Consider the following 14056-nt stretch of genomic DNA (forward strand, 5'->3'; position numbering starts at 1 on the left):
CATTATATCCTGAGACATTAACAAACATAATTATGGCAAGTTCCCATTAGCAACTGTTTTTACTTCTAGCCATCAGAAGTTCTCCTTTCTAAATTCCTAATTGTCTTTGCTGACTTCAAACATACCAAGATCATTCAAGATCAAATGTTTTCAGGAAATTTCTAAGTCTTTGGAGTCATGACTGTGGGCATAGATTTCTGTATTCACACAAGTAAATATGGATAGAATAGGTTAAATGACTTGATATGAACCAAATATAGTCACGGATTTAATATTTTCATTATATTAGAAGTTTGGGGTGGATGTGAGGGAAAGGGAAAATGTAGTGTGGGGAGTGGAAGACGGAGAGCCCATGATTGTGATGTATTGTATGAGAGAAGTATCTATTTTCCTTTTTATTTATTTATTTATCTACTTTAAATCTCAATATCAGCCCTTCCTCTCCTTCTTGTACTCCCTCATGAAAATCCTCCTCCCATTCCATCTTCCCCTTCTCTTTTAATTTAACATCTCCTCGCTACCACCATTCCTACAAATCAAGTTGCTGTGGGATGAGGGGCATCCTCTCCTACTGAGGCCAGGTATAGCAGTCCATTTAGGGATGCAAGATCCACCGCCAGGCAGGCAACAGGCTTAGGGACAGCCTGTGCTCCAGTTGTTTGGGACCCTCATGAAGACCAATCTGCTCATCTGTTACTTATGTGCAAGGAGCCTAGGTCCAGCCCATGCTAGCTCTCTCATTGGTGATCCAGTCTCTGGGAATTCCCAACGGTCCAAGTTGGTTGACTATGTTGGTCTTCCTGTAGAGTCCTTATCATCTTCTGATCCCTCAATCATTCTCCCAACTCTTCCTTACGATTTTCCTATCTCCATCTAGTGTTTGGGCATAAGTTTTTGCATTTCTTTCTGTTGGGGCTGGATGGAACCTTTCAAATGAGGTTATGCTAGATTTTTGTCTTCAAGCATAACAGAGTATCATTAATAGTGTCAGGGAGTGGTTCTTGCCTATGAGATTGGTCTCAAATGGGTGCAGTCATTGGTTGAACATTCCCTCAGATTCTGCCCTATCTTTGTGGCTACACATCTTGTAGGCAGGACACATTTCAGACTGAAGGTATCGCAGGTGAATTGCACTTATTCCTACACTGGGAGCCCTACCTGACTAAAGGAATTGGATGGTTAAGCATCCATACAACTCACTGCTAAGAGTCTCAGCTAGTGTTGCCTCCATAGGCCCTCTGGGGACTCCTCATCATTCCAGGTTTCTGGTATATCCTAGAGAATGGCCCCATGGCTGATCTCTCTTCTCTACATATAATCGCCCCCTTCTTGTCTCACTCTTCTCCCTATCCCACTTTTACCAAGTTCCCTTCTTGCACTGACCTTTGATATCTAATTTGTTTCCCTTCTAAGAAATATTCAACCATCCTCCCTTGGACCTTCCTTGCTAATTGCCTACTTTAGGTCTCTTGATTATAGTGTGTATCTATTTTCAATAAAAGTTAAAGAAAGAAATTTGTAGTAGAGATATATGTTGCTTCTTCTTGTTTTTTTTTTTTTTTTCTTAAGATCTGGATACTTAAAGAAACATGACGCTATATTTACACTTCCATAGATTACAGTGATTTGCTTAAGATGTGTTTTGACATGGTTGCTTCATTGAGAGGATTCCTTCTATGGCAAGTATATAAGCAATAAGAATATTCTCTAAATAGGTTATTGAGCATCTGTCCAATGTAAGCACAAATTTGAGTGATGGGAAATCTAGCATACATGTTTTCATGTTGACAACATCTGTCATTGGTATTTGTTGCATTTGTTTCAACAGAGAATGCCAAGAACCTAGGATTTTTGTTTGCTTGTTTGTTTAATGTAGCTGATAAACTGAATTCCTTAAGGAATATTATATGGAGCTTACCAATGTCTGTGTTTATTATTTTACTTGCTTCAAAATACAGAGTCCTACCCCCCCTTTCAAGCTCTTATAACTGTAATAGTTGTATTTCAAGAGTGTAATCCCATCTGAATGGCCCTATAAATCTTTGTAATTAATAGTTTAGTTAGTGAAGACAAATAAATTAAAATATAGCCTTACAAATGGTTAAAAAAACATGAAAAAGCAAAACTCTTTTTCTCTTGATATACTATATACCATGTGTTCTTTTAAAAACAAACTCAAAAACAAACTAACATTACAAAAGAAGTTTGTAATCAGTGTCTATTGTGAGCATTTTGTGATGCTCAAGGCTTTCCTACTGCAAGTGCATTTCATAGTCTGCAAATCTGATGTTCTTTGTAGTTGTGCACTTTTATCAACTTTGCCTCTCTGGATATGTTTGGCAAGCAAGTTTCACAATTCTCATATCATTATAACAGAAACATTGAAATATATTATACTAAAATTGAAAATATTGCAGGCTAGCCCACTTTCACAGATTTTTATTCATTTCTATGCTTGCTTTGTTTGTGCTCCTTGAGCAAAAGTCAGTTTTATTTTTCTATTCATTTCAGTTAGTCATTTCTCCCTTTTCAGAACCATAATAAGAAGTTGAGTTTGACTATTTTTAACAAATTGAATTTCAAAACCTTTATATGGTGCTTCTCATGGCTGTCATGTGCCTGCCCTATTAAGACCCCTGAGAGATGCTTTGGGCAGGAGGCTGTCCAAACATCATATCTCTGAACATTCAATGTGGTTCCTGACAAATTCTTATACCTTGATTTTTTAGTCGGGAAGACTGACTCAGCTATTTCCGTAATTCTCAGTAAACCATCAGGAATTTACATATTTACAATATTTTGTTTTATTTGTAACTCTTTCATGTGTGTGTGTGTACATGCCTATGCACATTTGTATGTACATATATACTTGCAAAATGTGCACAGACTTGCATGTACATACATACCTGCAAGGACAAGTGCCTATAAAGTTTAGAAGAATGTGTTACATCCCTTCGGGCAGGATTGACAGATTGGGTGCTAGGAATTAAATGGGTCTACTGAAAGAATACTAATATTTCTTCACCTCTGAGCCATCTCTCCATCTACCAGAAATATTCATTCTTAACAGTCAATTATTCAGTGACCTGTTTATCCAAATATGGATGATGTGGTGTCTGCCTACTAACATACACTGCTTGACAGAAAAAAAAGATATTCAAATTTGCGAGGGGAAGATAATGAAATTAACTGTGCTTTAAATAACAATTTTTAAATTTGACAATGGATCATACACTAGTAGAGACAACTATTTTATGGGTACATCAACTAATTTTGCATACAAATACATAAATCAACATGCTTATTAATAGATACATGTTAACACATATTACTTTAATTTCCAAATTATGTTCATATTATGTCATCATCTTATTCGATAGCATGTATTATAAACCATGTCACACTTTCTTATATTGAGCAGCAGTAAGCAAAACTCAAAGTAGATATTAAAAACGGCATTGATAGGAACAAAATGATGTTATCAGTGGTTAAGAAAATATCCTCTTCATTCAGAAAACCCAAATTTGCTGCCTAGTATTTAGATGAGGTATCTCCCAAACTTGTATAACTCTTGCTCTGGAATAGCCAATAGCTTTGGCCTGCAAGGAAACCTACATATTTTATACACAAACCACATGCATATACATAAAGGAAATAAAAATAAATGTCTAAAAAATAATATATAAACATTAAAACACTACCTTTCTTTGTAGATGACAAATACATATTGACTACTACTTTATATGAGTATAGTTAATCATACCAGATAGGAGTGTTAGTGTATTATTTAATTTTAAAAGTAATGTTTACTTACAAATAAAATGGTTGTTAAATATTACCATTATAAACAGGAGAGCTTTCACATCATAAATAATTGCAAGGATGGACTGCGCCATGTTATAGAAGACAATGTCAGCCAAAAAAAAAAAATGATTTGAGCTTTTAAATGATGGGATACAGGCAATTGTATGTTTCTGATGTTTCTCTGTAGTTGGTTTCTATCTTTCCTTATTTTCCTTTCCTTCATTGGCCATTTAATTCCTTTCATTTTAAGTAGCAGTGCCATTATGCATACATAAGCTGATCTTCTAGCAAAAGTAGCAACTTAGTTGCAGAATACTTCACCTGTGGCTCTGCTTCCATTCCCAGGCTGTGGCTTCCTACTGAGTCTCTTGAGATCTAATTCTGTTCTTTTGCCTTATAACTGATTCAGGTTAACCTACCAGTCATAAATGTGGGGATGGGGATTTATGAGAATAAACAAATAACTACAGCTGTTTCCATATTGAAATGTACATAATCTTAAATTACCAACCATGTTGTAGCAGGTAGGTATGGATTTCTAGACAGGAAAGATGGCAATTGTAATGTTCTATGACTTCAAAGATGTGGAAAGAAGCAAAAAAGGTATGGTCTCAGGAACATGAGAATATACTTTACAACACTAATTGTTAGTACCAAAGATCGCTTTCATAAACCTTGAGATTTGTAAGCACTTATGTTCACAAGATGGAAGAAGGCACTCACAACTCACATTGATTTATGGATCCTGTTTTTCCTTTTCTTGGTCAAGTGTGACTTTGTTCATCTTGCTGGAATAATACAATTGCTGCTTCTGTCTGTATGTGTTAGTTATTTCTGAAGCTTGGCAGGGTTAGTTTCAATCAATAGAGAGGTCATTCCCCACACTGGCCATCATGTAGGCTCCTCCGATCTCTAAGACATTGCTGTCTAAAAGAAGTTCTTAGGAGGTCTCTGTTTCACCTTTGCTTAATTAAGCATGATTCAGTCACAGAATCAAAAGTTGGAGTACTGGATACTGGTATGTGAAATCAGAATATTAATGTTGAGCTTGTAACTGCTCTTAGAATTTGCTGTGAGATACAAAATTTCCATACTGCCAATACAATCATAGCACATCATAAGAGTTTAATGTATGATAATTAATTGTTTAAATTATTCATGAACTTAAGACAAAAGTCAAATGGTAAGTTAGCTTCTGACCATGAATGTGTTTAAATTACCCTAAGAAAAAAGCCAATGTAATTCACATTTAAAACAATGTTTACGATTGCCTTCCATGCCTATGTTCCTCACAGCAACGGCAACTCCATCATAGAGTTTGACAAGCATCTGGACTCTCTTACCTAGAAAGTCATTGTGCTTCCTTATTATGATAAGTAACTGCACTGAGGAAGAGAGACAGTGAAGTCAGGACAGTGATCTCTAGAAGGAAAAATGGCAACTAATTCCAAATTCAGGGCTAACATGGTTTGTAAGTCCTAATAATGATTAGATAAATGACTGGCCAGCTCTTTTCAACCTTGACTACCCCCTTTTTCTCTGCATCAGGTTTTCCTTTAGCTCTGTAGGCAGCAATATCGTTCTCATACTTCTCCTTCAGCTTAGCAGCCTTCTTCTCGTAGGGCTGCTTGTCATCCGCTGCAGTGTTGTTCCACATCTCTCCTAGCTTCTTTGCAACATCACCAATGGATAAGCCAGGATGCTCGCCTTTGATTTTTTTGGCGGTACTCAGAACAGAACAAGAAGGTCGAAGGAGGCCTCTTGGGTGCATTGGGGTCCTTGAACTTCTTTTTGGTCTCCCCTTTGGGAGGGATGTAGGTTTTCATTTCTCTTTCATAACGAGCCTTGTCAGCCTTTGCCATATCTTCAAATTTCCCCTTTTCTTTAGCAGACATAGTCTTCCACCTCTCTGAGCACTTCTTGGAGAACTCTGAGAAGTTGACAGAAGCATCTAGGTGCTTCTTCTTGTGCTCCTCCTGGCAGGTTTGCACAAAGAATGCATATGAAGACATTTTGCCTCTCAGCTTCTTAGGCTCTCCTTTGCCCATGTTTAGTTGATTTTCCTTCGTGAGGCACAAAGTCACCCAGTGCCAGTCCGGCTCTCGCTTGCCCCAGCGCTGTCTCTATGGAGCTCAATGTACTGCAATGGCTGTGAGAGCCCTGTCCTGGTGGTATTTTCAATAGCCACTAACCTTGCCTGGTACAGTCTAGGGGTTGTAAATTGGCATGGAAATTTAAAGCAGGTTCTTCTTGGTGCACAGCACAAATTAGTTATATATGGGGACAGTAGTTTGGTTTTTGTTTTTCTTTTTTCTTTTGGTTTTTTCTTGTTTTTTTTTCCATCTTCAGTTGTCTCCGATGCAGCTTACAAGAAGATAATTGTTGTTCTGTTAACTGAATACCACTCTGTAATTGCAAAAAAAAAAAAAAAAAAATTGCGGCTGTTTTGTTGACATTCTGAATGCTTCTAAGTTAATACAATTTTTTTTATTAGTATTGTTGTCGTTTTCATAGATCTGAAAGTTTTCTTCTCAAGGGGAAGCTAGTCTTTTGCTTTTGCCCATTTTGGGTCACATGGATTATTACAGTGTGTATCTTTTCATGTAGTTAGCTTGAAAAAAGCTTTTGTCCACACACCCTGCATATTGTGGTAGGGGTAAAATATTCATCCATAGTTAAAGAATCTCCAAAAACGTGATTAGTTGAATAAGAGATTATATAACCTACATGGAAAAGCAAGGAGTGATCAATTCTGTCACACCATGGGATTATTAGAATCAAGCAATCTGAATGTCTGTCCTTGAAGGACTAATAGAAAACTGTGTTCTAATCCTTACATGAGGACTCTCCTTTAACTGCCATTACTGTGTAATGACAGTTATATTTTGCAGTTTTCCCCTACTAAAGACCTGAGAATGTATCCCCAAAAGCGTGAACTTAAAATACAAGACTGCCATACTATTCATTGACCTAAGTCTCAGCGAAGGCTATCATGAGAATGCTGGCTATAATGCATTTGCCCTACTATCTAAATACAGATTGCTCAGGAAACTTGACTGTTTAAAGGTATATTTAATTAATTGAGCCAGCTTTTAAAGTTATGCCACATTTAAAATGAAGGGTATATTTTCCTATATTGTGGTTTGTCCCTTTATAAATCAGATACAAGAAAAGAGGATAAACTTTGCATATTAGTACCAGTTGTCCAATCCGTTTGCTTTTCTTTATAAAACCCAAAGTCATTCATTAATCATGTTTAATCTGCTTAGTTTAGGGAACAATTTGGCAATTTTGTGGGGTTTTTTTGAGGTTATCTTTCTCTTAAAGTGCCAGTGTTTTAAAATAGCGTTCTTGTCATTTTACACGCTTTTGTGATGGACTGCTGTTATATAATTTTGACTTGGGTTCTTTACATTTGCGTTTGTTAATGTAATTTGAGGAGGAATACTGAACATGAGTCCTGGATGATACTAATAAACTAATAATTGCAGAGGTTTTAAATATAAAAAAAAAAGACTGGCCAGATGACTTCTTGAGATAACCATTTATTAATTCATCAGACGTTCTCAAGATTGAGGCAACTTTTACTCTGTGGCTGATTTTGGAAGTACTTCCAACCCAAACAAATAGTTCTGAAAAGACACTTAACATATACAAAGTGAACTAGAAAAGCAGTCATTGGAGAAAAAATTATATTTCATAATTAAAGAGACATTGCTAACTACAGCACCTGTCGAAAAATAGTGCTAATAATTATAATTAATTTTTTCAGGAAATATTCTTAAAAAAAATTAAGTACAATGAAGTCATATATATATATATATATATATATATATATATATATATATATATATATCTCAATTCACAAACCCACATTTCTCTGATCCAGTATCCAAAGTTTCTTCTTTCTTTCAGCACAAATTAAAAGTAGGGTCGTCCTTCTGTTACAGAATAGCATGGATTCATTTCAGGGAGAACTAATAATAAAATTAGCCAGTCACACATTGGAGCATTTATTGGAGCCTCCAGTTGTATATTTCCAGATCACAGCTGAGAAGGAAAACAACCTGTGGACCAATGAGAAGAACACCAAAAGTGCGAGGACAGCACATTTTTTTTCTAGCATCATCTCTTCTGGGAAGCATAACCCTCTTGTGCTCTTCCAGACCATTGATTCCATTCTGAACCCATAAAAAAGAGATTATAAATCAAGGGAAGGAGGTACTGCTAAAATATGGGTGGTATATAAGTTATTTTGTGAACAAAATTGAGACTATTAGAACTCCTGAACAGCTTTCAACCTCTGATCATTTTCTTCATAACTAAATTTTTGTCTGCTCTAGAGAGTAGCGTGAATTTTATAGCAGCGTCATGCACCAGAATTCTAAAACATCATACAGGCCTTGCTTGCTTATTGCTGCCTTGCCATGCATCTAAAAACCATGTCACTGACTCCCCTCCTTCTGACATTTCCCTAGGGCATACACTATTGTTGATATCTATAGCAAAGTGGTGCAATATAATAAAAAGTTGCATGAGAATAAATTTAGTAGTCCTGGATTCCAATCTTACATAGATATCAATTCATTTTTGTAGCCTAAGGGAGAAAATGGCTTAATAGGAATGAGTCTCAGTTTCCCTCTAATATCATGGCAAATGAGAAACACAGGAGTCTTATAAGGATGCTGCAGAGAAAGTATAAGATTTTATAGGTGAAGTACTTTAAGGCTTAAAACTATTTTCTTGTGAATGGAAAATCAAAATCTCAGGTTTATCCCCAATCACTATCTTATTATTTTCATATCATTCAGTTTTGTACTAAATCCCTATTATCTTCTTGTAAACAATATCATATATACAAATATTATATATGTATATATAAATAAGCATGTATATATATGATATATAAACATATTTACACAGACACACACACAAACCTACATACGTTATGAGTTTTCCTATTTATTGTCAGTTTCAAGCATCAGTAGTTTCTACAGTCTAGTAGCTATGCTGTTTTCTGGGAAATAAGTCTTCATTTCCTTTCTGAAACCATGTCTTTCCATGTCCTTGTCGGTTCTTAAGTCCCTAGAAGTCCTTCATATCTATCCGCGTGCAAACCACATTAATGGAATGTAAGCTATTCATTTCTGCAAGTCTAAGTTTACCGACTGGCTCAGAGTTTGATATGTGGTAAACTTCATCTGAAAATGCTGAGGCTCCATCTCTGTTTTTTGCCCTGGTAATTAGGGTACCACTGAGAGCTCCTAGAGCCTGGTCTGACTAAGCTCAACATATATCTGATAATAATAATAATAAAAAATCACATGGTTTGCATTCCTGAGATATGAGAACTAGAATTTGATTTTGAAGAGTTGTTATCAAACTTTTACATTTGGTGTCTCAGTCTACATTGAGCATGGACATCCCCATTATAAAATCTGGGCATTAATTTTTCAATTTCCAAAATTACTTTTGAATATGTTACCTAAAATTTACAAACCTAAACGTTAAAACCCAGTGCATCTACTCATATAATCTCAGTTTCATTGCAGTGAGAAAACACTGACAAAAGCAACTTGGGAAGGAAAGGTTTTATTTCATCTTACAGCTTATAGCCATTACTATAGGGAAATCAGAGCAGGAACTCTGGATAGAAACTGAAGCAGAAGCCACAGAGGAGGTCTGGTCATTGGGTTTTTTCTAGTGGTTTGCTTGGCTTGCTTTGTTATTATACTAAAAGGGAACTTCTTATCAGCGGTGGCACCACTCACAGTGAAAAGACCTATCCTCTATTCACATTAATCAAACATATTAAACAAGCTTATCCATGGACTCACTCATGGCCAATCTGCTGGTAAGATATCCCCAACTGAGGTTTCTTCTTCCTAAACAACTCTAGGTTGCATCAAATTGCCTACACAAGACCCTTCTAGTTAGATTATTTTTTTCTGTGATCTAAAATGTAAGATTTGTAGTTGTTCAAAGACAGACCAGTATTGAATGAAATACTGTGTCTGCCAACCCAATTACTTAACTTTCTTATGTAATAAGGTCCATTTTATAAAGTCCATGTAGGTTAAAGGCACAAGAAGTTTACCTGAGCAAATACATGTCTAGAATTTTCTTGCATATGTACAACAGCTCTGCCCTTGAAAAAAAAGCTTCTATTAGAAACGCAAAACAGACCATGGAACAGAAACTGGGCTTACATGCAAAGTGAAACTTACACAGTGCCAAAATTCTGAGAACACAACACTTAGAGTTGGCACTGTGTATATCATATCCGAAAACAACTGAATTTCTACGTTAGTACTCCTACTTGACTACTTGGCTACTCTCCTAAAACAGTTAGAGGTGTTATTATTATTACAAACAATATTGTTATACAGTACACAGAGGAAGAGATAGAATGGCCATGGTCTGCTGCTAGCCCTTCACTCTGGCACAGAGTTGAAACTTGCAAATCAAATGAAATGTTTGTGTTTGTACCTAATGGAACCACTATTTTCTATAGATCTGCCTTTGGAGGACATTAAAAATCACCTTAAACTTCAGGTTATTGCATTAAGGCCACTTTCAGAAGAGTTTGGGCACTTATTTTATGGAGGGGAGAGAATTTGCAATCACAGCTCAGCTCTCTCGATGTAGTAATAAATGTGAAGCTTAGTTTGCCAGGGTTCACTTCTTTGTTCCCAGGTGACTACATATCATCATTCAAAGGAATAGCTTAAGATAACATTGATGTATGAATTATTTTCCCAGGCCAAAAAGAAACTCTTTCCAGTCACTTGGCACTCAGTCTTGAGTGTCTGACTGCCTTGTAGTTAAACTATTACAAAATGACATTGAAAGTGAGTAAGGATTTTTTTCTTTATAAATCTTCTCAGTAACTTTGTACATACATAAAAACATATAGTGATTTCATAAATTTGTAGTGGACACTTAAGAAAAATATTCATTAACCATTTGGAAAAATTTGCAACATCAAACTTTAACTGGAATCTTAGCTATAGCTTTATTTTAAATAGCAATAGTAAGTCTACCTCCATTTTTTCTCAAACTACAATTACTTCTGCTTCCATAACAAGAGTGAGGCTCATGATCTTGTTATTTCTACTTTGGATTGCCACATTTTATTATAGACCTTCTTGACTGTTGACAAATGTGAAGCTTGTGATATCTACAACATCTCTTTAAGTCAAGAAAATTATATGAAGGAGCTGTTGCTACTGTAAAGTTTTAATTTAAAAATCTATAATAAAACAGAGCAACTATATTCTTTGAGGCTCAGTGTACTGGGATGTTGGAGAAATTCTTTCACTTAGTTCCATTTCATCAAAATAAGTATTAATGTGATGAAATGAACATGATTTTAAAGGCAGTGGATCAAAACAGACAAAGTCCTTCAAGAGGTAGCTTCCTGCATTCCCAGAAATCATTGTACCAATGATCCCTAGTCACTTTGACATTAAAGGTAGAAAAGTGCCTGAAGAGTCAATTACTAGAATATGCCTTGCAATATCATATTCATGGAAGTCAGATATTAACTGAAAACTTCGACTATATTTTTATTTTTGAGATAGAGCTCATGTAGGTTTGCCCCAAATTCCCCATCAACCAAGACTGCCTTGAAATCTGCTCTTTTGTGTCTGTCTCTACAGAGTTGAGAGTACAGGTTTCTTCTTAATTATGAAGGACATTCTTGCTGGTTGTAGAGTTCCAGATTGACCATACTTGCAGAGTTATTTATTTCATTTTAAAATATTTTTTCTTTTATACTCTAAACATGTACTTTGATTATCTGCTAGCTTATATTACCTGAAATATGAAACTTTTCATAATTCTAATCTTAGGTCATATTTATATAGTATTTTTCCTCTAGTTTCACAGTTTTATTTCTGTGTTTTAGCAGTTTGGATTTGATATAACAAAAGCCTGCTTCCTTAAAGTTCATCCTGCTTGCTTATGGCTTGTTTAAAGAAATCTTTGAATTTATTGACATTTTCCCTGTCTTTTCTTCTTACTGGCTCTAGTTGCATCTGTGTTTGGACTTGTATGACACTGCCCCGTAGATGGTGTATTGTATTATTTTCTTTCTTTTCTCACTTGTTGTTTCAGTGTGAGTAATGTAATCTCTCATCTACAAAATCACTGCTTCCTTACATCGCATCTATCCACTAGTAGGTTTACTGAAGAAACCCTTAATGACTTTCAAGTTTCAGAATGCATATATTTCACATTCTTTATTACAGTTTCCATCTCTGCTGTCTTCTCATAATTATTTCTATGGTTGTATTGTTGTCTTGGTCTAGGAGATTTCAATATATGAAGATTGAACCCATTCTAACGTGGCCCTTATTCAATTGGTTCAAAGAATCAGTGTGACTAGCATTATGGCCTTTTCCCTTTGTTTTTCTTGGCTATTTTCTATACCCTTCGATGTTTGAATGTAACTCAAGCCTTGTTGAAGGTTATTTGGTCATTATTTTGATTGGGCAGGAGGCTTCAAAGATTCTTCATTCATGAATCGGCACACATGCTGGCATGCAACATGTGATGAGACACCTGGCACTGAGTCTTTCTTTCTCCTTTTAAGAAAAGGATTTATTCATTCTCTGTGAATTTCACATCATGTACCCCATCCTCACTCATCTCCATGACCCTTCCTATATGTGCTTTGACTTTGCAAAATCCCTCTCAAGACAAAACAAGAGAAAAAATAATAAGAACAACTTGTCTTGCCTTGGAAGCTTTCCACTGTGGTGTGTTGCACAATGTATACTTTTTCCCAAACAGCTTTACTTGGAAATGTTTATTTCAATGTGTCATTAATCTGGTCGAAGGCCTTTGGTTTCTGCAAAACTATCAATACTGGGTCCTCACTAGGATTTTTCTCAGATATATGATCATAGCCCTCTGTCATGGAGATCCTGAAACTTTGGATCTGCAGGTAGGAATAATTCATGTGCTTAGCTGGCATGGGTGTTGGGTTGAGCCAGCTCAGAACTATAAATCTGCTTCTGGGTGGAAGCTGAGTTTGTCAGCCTACCATCTCTTCTGTCCCTCCACTGAGGTGAGGGACAGAGCCAGCTTTCCTGTTCTGTCATCTTGGCTGACTCTCCCATGCCCATGGGTTCAGGACCAGCTCTAGTATACTGCTTGGGTGAGATGCTGGGCTGCTCTCCCAAATGCTGCAGCTGGTGAGAAGTAGGACCAGCTCTGCCACTTTTAAGCCCCTGGGGCCAACTCACTCTCCTGTATATAATATTATGGAGACAATTAGTTAACCAAACTGTCTTTTTTTTTTTTTGGATTAACATTCACTTTAATAAGAATGGTTTCCTCAGTTAGTGCTTCTGTAAGCTGAAGCTGTGTGGCATCAGGACTTTGCTTCCTGCTCCACAGGCTTCAGATGCCACTGCACGACCAACTCCCCAGTGCTCTTGAGGCACGTGCTGGACATGGTCTCTTAAGTCCCTGTGGCAGCTTCAGGGGCGGGATGCGTATCAAGTGTTTTACCACTTTCAGCTTTGCATTCACCGACAGGATGTTCTTGTGAATCTGAGGGCTGTGTGCCTTCTGTAGGCCGAGCATCTTGATCGTATCTTTTCCCAGTATGGACGCCTCTTGGTACTTTTTATTCTTGTAACAATGTGCAGTTTATGAGGGTTCTGGGGGTCCCCACCATATTTTTCATGATCTTCAGGTCTAGGCTGAAACACTTTATCTGGAATTCTTGATCTGGTAAATTTGTGACGTATCCATTCTGAACCAATGAGAGATTCTGCACCTTTCTTCACAGTCTGTAATCTGCCTGGAGGCCTCTGAAATACTGAGCGCAGAACCCATGCCATAAGTGTGGTAAATCTTCTTTTTAGAGGCGGCCACCACTATGTCCACTCCACCCAAACTGTCTTAAAACATATGTTTTAATCTCTGTTGGAATCCCTCTAGGTTAAGTAGACAATATTTTACATATCCCTCTCATGCTTCAGTTTCTTCTGACCTCTCCCACTAAAAGAAACAGATTTCTTAGTTACTTCACAATGACCAGATGCTTTTTCAGCTCACCAATTGTTACTTTAAAAGAATGTTGTCCTGAGAACTTCAGGTTGATCCCTCCTTTCACCTAGTGCTTTAATCTAACTCATAGTTTCAATATGCTCTCCTGTCTTCTAAAGCTGAATCTTCATCCTGAGACGAGTTTAATTAGTTACCTGTCATTTTCAAAATCTTCAGACTTCAGACTCCT

At 36.6% G+C, this 14056-nt stretch overlaps 1 pseudogene; it reads right to left on the reverse strand.

The window, feature by feature from the left end:
* Positions 1-13115: 13115 nt before the first annotated feature.
* On the reverse strand, positions 13116-13666 carry LOC114627128 (annotated as a pseudogene).
* Positions 13667-14056: the final 390 nt, after the last annotated feature.

Source organism: Grammomys surdaster, unplaced genomic scaffold (assembly GCF_004785775.1).
Source record: "Grammomys surdaster isolate TR1022 unplaced genomic scaffold, NIH_TR_1.0 243, whole genome shotgun sequence".
Lineage (NCBI taxonomy): Eukaryota > Metazoa > Chordata > Mammalia > Rodentia > Muridae > Grammomys > Grammomys surdaster.